This window comes from Lissotriton helveticus, chromosome 4_1 (assembly GCF_964261635.1).
Source record: "Lissotriton helveticus chromosome 4_1, aLisHel1.1, whole genome shotgun sequence".
Lineage (NCBI taxonomy): Eukaryota > Metazoa > Chordata > Amphibia > Caudata > Salamandridae > Lissotriton > Lissotriton helveticus.
In genome coordinates this window covers 2045872065-2045877310 of record NC_136063.1, presented here as the reverse complement: position 1 = coordinate 2045877310, position 5246 = coordinate 2045872065, and positions in this window count along the sequence as shown.

Genomic DNA, 5246 nt, shown 5'->3' with positions numbered 1-5246 from the left:
TATGTTCAAAATGCGTCAAATTGACATCTTGTTCCAGCATTAAACCACAAATACCCTTTTGGCCCTTTTTGCAGAGAGTACAATTAAAATCACCCCCCCATAATAACATAACTTCAGCCCTCTTGCTCTTATCGAATTCGTCTTGCATTTCTGAAGTTAGAGTGTCAAGTACGTCCTTAATCATGCTATCTGGACAGTTATTATAAAAATTGAAAAGAACCACCTTAGGACCCTTCCTTGTGTATATCACTATTTTTTGATAGTAACTGGATCCAGGGGAAAAGGAGATTTTATCGTATCCCAGGAGATTAGATATGTATACAATCAACCCCCCCTTAGGTCTCCCGTATACCCCACCCACCGCCGGGGTAAAGTAAGTTTTATAGCCATTAAGATGTATCGGCGTGGTGGCCCAAGTTTCTTGAAGGGCTAATATTCCCACGTCGGTAATGGCCTCACCCCAGGTTGGGTTGGTAATCTTTTGTTTTAACCCGGCCACGTTCCAAAAGAGCACCTTACAGTAATCTTTTCCTACAGGTGAGATATCTACAGTATTCCCTAGTCTTCTGACCAGGCTCCCTTGTATAGACTCATCCCCCACCTGTATTTCTGGGGTTTCCTCAGACCCCAGACAACTTATAGAACCCAAACCCACAGGATTGTTAAGCGGCCGTTCATCTTCCTTGAACTTAGTTTCCTCAGACCCCAGACAACTTATAGAACCCATACCCACAGGATTGTTAAGCAGCCGGTCATCTTCCTTGAACTTAGGGAGTCAGTCCACTGCTTCCAAGCAGTCAAACCGGTTGTAACACGAGAAAAACGGAGGAAATTGCATTTTGCCTGTCCATCCTGGGTCATAACCTTGTGGATTAAAATAAGGAGCCCTCCCTTTATGTTTCACAGTGTTCCAACCATCTTCATGCCTCCCATTCCACTGTGTGTTGTGGTAGTTATTAGCAGAAGCCTGACCAGTATTACCACCAAGGTGTCGTTTGTCCCTGGTCCAGCTCCACCTATTATCTGGTTGTTCACCCTCAGGGTAAAAGTAGGATAATGACCTAGCCACAATAGACAACCCATAATTTCTTGGGGGCCTCGATGTAATAAATTCTGCAGTGCGGGGATTTTCAAATGTTATCACCACGCAGTCACCAAGCGTCCTTTTTTTATTATTATTATACCCCACCCAAGGAGCCCTTTCGACCATAAGGATGTTGCTTTTAAAGGCTGATGGGAGAGGGTAGTTATCATTTAACCAATGTATTGTTTTATTTACAAGTCCCCCATTATTTTCATTTGATTTATTGTCAATTTGGGGGACTCCGGTAAGGACCACAACATATGGTGAGGCTTCTGGCGGTAAATGTATGTTTCTACGTGTCTCCCTTTTTTCAACATTAACTTTATCCTTGGGGGTTTGTGTGGGTGGCACTACTTTGTCAATTGAGGTTGGGTTTTTAGATGATGGTGTAGGTATTGGGGGTGGATTAGTGATGGATTTTGGAGGTGGATTAGTGGTAACATCGCTTTTAGCAGCTATGGGTGGTCTGTTCATAGTTGGGTTTTTTTGTGGAACTTTATTGTTCGGATTGAAGCTAGGTGCACTAATATCTTTATGGATGTTAGACAGTATTCTTTCCAGACAGCGTAGCCTCACCTCGATAGGTTCTAAAAGAGTTTTTAGCATAGCATAGATGTTATTATTACCCATGCTTAGGCTACTACTGTCCTCGTCCCCTCCAGCTTGATTATCAACTACCCCACTTAGTTCCAGGATCTCCTCCAAGCTACTATCCAGGATGGTTTCATCTGGCAGACTTAGTGTTATGCCCACGCTTACCCGTGGCCCACCTACGGTGTCATTAATAATGGGGTGAGCATCTAGGTTGGTGCTCACATTCAAAGGAATCGGAGCCAACTGAATAGGGTCATGGATTTTGCTAGCCTGGGCTTTTTTCCCATTTCGAGTGGTCATTTTAATGGGCTGTTGTTTAATAATCTTTTGTTTAGGGATAGCCCCCTCCTTCCTCCCCCTTTCAATTAGGGTACTAGCTGTATGTTCATTCTCAGTTACAGCCAGGCCGTTTTCCAGCAACAAGGAGAGATTTGGGGTTGCCTCCAAGCCTTCCTGCGATGCTGGTAAGTCACAACCCTGGTCCTTATGTACCATTACGAGTGTTTTTGGAGCGGATACACTGTTAGGTGTGCAAGCTTGTGCAATGTGGCCCAGAGAGGAACGCTTTGCCATGGCTAAATCTTGGGACACCCTTCTGTCCATCAGTATGATCCCTTCATCAATAAGCGCATTTGTGCGTACTATAAAATCGTCTAAGGTACCAGTTAGTTTCTTTGCCCCAGCGGCTGCCATGCTTCTGGTCTCTGGATGGTTCATGACAAGCCCACTAAATAACCCACTATACAGCAGATAATGCTTACGGCCAATACCCAGTACAAATCTCGGTGCGAGAAGGGACTCAGGGACTCACAATGGTATGTTATAGCAAGATTTAGCCAACTTACAGTTATGCAGTCTCGATGTCCTTTGGCTACTTGCAACCGGGCAAAGTGTCTGGCCCAGGCCAGGCTCCTCCGGCCTCTGAGGGCCTAAGAGGGCCCGCCCTTTGCCCGGGCTTCGCCCCGGGCGTCCCGCGACGCGGGTCTCCTGCTCCCTTTAACGGGCTGTCGCTGCGCCCTGCGCCCTGCTGGCGCGTTCCGCGTCACTCCGTCGCGCCGCCGCGGTGCCTGCCGGGAGTTGTGGTCCTCCCGGAGCGGCGGCGCGGTTTGCTGTACCCGGTGTGACTCTCGGCGGTGGGCGGCTTCCTTGAGTGGACTGCTGGCGTGGTGTGACTCTCGGCGGTGGCGGCAGGTAAGTAAAGGTAGTTCCCCCCGCTTTGCCGGTCTCCTGCTCCCTTTAACGGGCTGTCGCTGCGCCCTGCGCCCTGCTGGCGCGTTCCGCGTCACTCCGTCGCGCCGCCGCGGTGCCTGCCGGGAGTTGTGGTCCTCCCGGAGCGGCGGCGCGGTTTGCTGTACCCGGTGTGACTCTCGGCGGTGGGCGGCTTCCTTGAGTGGACTGCTGGCGTGGTGTGACTCTCGGCGGTGGCGGCAGGTAAGTAAAGGTAGTTCCCCCCGCTTTGCCGGTCTCCTGCTCCCTTTAACGGGCTGTCGCTGCGCCCTGCGCCCTGCTGGCGCGTTCCGCGTCACTCCGTCGCGCCGCCGCGGTGCCTGCCGGGAGTTGTGGTCCTCCCGGAGCGGCGGCGCGGTTTGCTGTACCCGGTGTGACTCTCGGCGGTGGGCGGCTTCCTTGAGTGGACTGCTGGCGTGGTGTGACTCTCGGCGGTGGCGGCAGGTAAGTAAAGGTAGTTCCCCCCACTTTGCCGGTCTCCTGCTCCCTTTAACGGGCTGTCGCTGCGCCCTGCGCCCTGCTGGCGCGTTCCGCGTCACTCCGTCGCGCCGCCGCGGTGCCTGCCGGGAGTTGTGGTCCTCCCGGAGCGGCGGCGCGGTTTGCTGTACCCGGTGTGACTCTCGGCGGTGGGCGGCTTCCTTGAGTGGACTGCTGGCGTGGTGTGACTCTCGGCGGTGGCGGCAGGTAAGTAAAGGTAGTTCCCCCCGCTTTGCCGGTCTCCTGCTCCCTTTAACGGGCTGTCGCTGCGCCCTGCGCCCTGCTGGCGCGTTCCGCGTCACTCCGTCGCGGTGCCTGCCGGGAGTTGTGGTCCTCCCGGAGCGGTGGCGCGGTTTGCTGTACCCGGTGTGACTCTCGGCGGTGGGCGGCTTCCTTGAGTGGACTGCTGGCGTGGTGTGACTCTCGGCGGTGGCGGCAGGTAAGTAAAGGTAGTTCCCCCCGCTTTGCCGGTCTCCTGCTCCCTTTAACGGGCTGTCGCTGCGCCCTGCGCCCTGCTGGCGCGTTCCGCGTCACTCCGTCGCGCCGCCGCGGTGCCTGCCGGGAGTTGTGGTCCTCCCGGAGCGGCGGCGCGGTTTGCTGTACCCGGTGTGACTCTCGGCGGTGGGCGGCTTCCTTGAGTGGACTGCTGGCGTGGTGTGACTCTCGGCGGTGGCGGCAGGTAAGTAAAGGTAGTTCCCTACTAGTAGTTTCTACTCACATGCGGCACCAGTTGTTTCCTCTGTTCTGTTGTGGACGTGTTGCGGTTTGTACCACTTCGTTGTCAATTTTGGTGTGCTCTGCATTTTCTGTCTGTGTGCTGCATTTTGGGGGAGTCGCCCCTGCAGCTCTGATTTTGCTGCCCCTTCTCCCTTACATGCGGTGTGCCTTTGACTTCTGTGCTTATATAGTGCTGGGATTTTTCATACTTGGGTACATTGGTCTCTTGGTGAGAGTTGGGGGTCTAGGGGATGGTTTGTCGGCAGATATGCTCTACTTAATTGTGCATGGGTGCCATTGTGCCCATCTCCCCCCGTCCCCCAGTCCCTGGTCATTACTCACCCTGGTGCTCTTGTGTCCAGTCATGTTGAGCAGTGTCCGGGGCCCCAACTCCTGCCACCGTCTCCCCACTGATGACAGTGGACACCATTTCCTCCATTTCGTCCAGGTCCTCCGGTGGCGCTGGACTCCCACCTCCAGTCTGCATTGCTGCCTTCCGATTGTCGGCGAGTTTCTGCTTGGTTTTGCACTTCACATCATTCCAGCGCCTCTGGACCTCTTCTATTGTCCTCTTTAGCACTCTGACTGCATTGACCTTGTCCACGATGGACTGCCATATTTCATTTTTCGTTGCCAATGACACAGTGGAGGTGACGAACAGTTGTTGATGGTGTTCTACCACCTTCGTTATCAGGATCCTGTTTTCCTGCGGACTGAACCACTTCTTTCTACTCTTCCTATCCTTGCCCTTCCCTGACCTTGAGGTCCCAGGCTGGTGATCCGGGGCTTGTGGGGTTCTGGTTGTCCTCTGTATGGCTACCTCCATTGTGCTTCGCTGTTGTTTGGCTTTTGCTTGGTTGCTTTTTTTAAACTTTTTTATATTGATTTTTCCTGTCTGCTGTGTGTGAATTGCAGGCCTGTGGAAGATTGTCGCTGATTTTTAAATTGCGGTTGGGCCCATCGCAACTTTTTTTTCATTGGGGTTTACTTTTGTTTTGCCATTCCGGTGACTTTATCGCCGACATTTGACGCGTTATTGTGAGACTATCGCATGGTACTACTGTGTGGAGAATACAACTTAATTTTCCCACGATAGACTGCGATGTGAAGAGTTGCGTTGAGCTAATTTTGCGATAATTATCACACG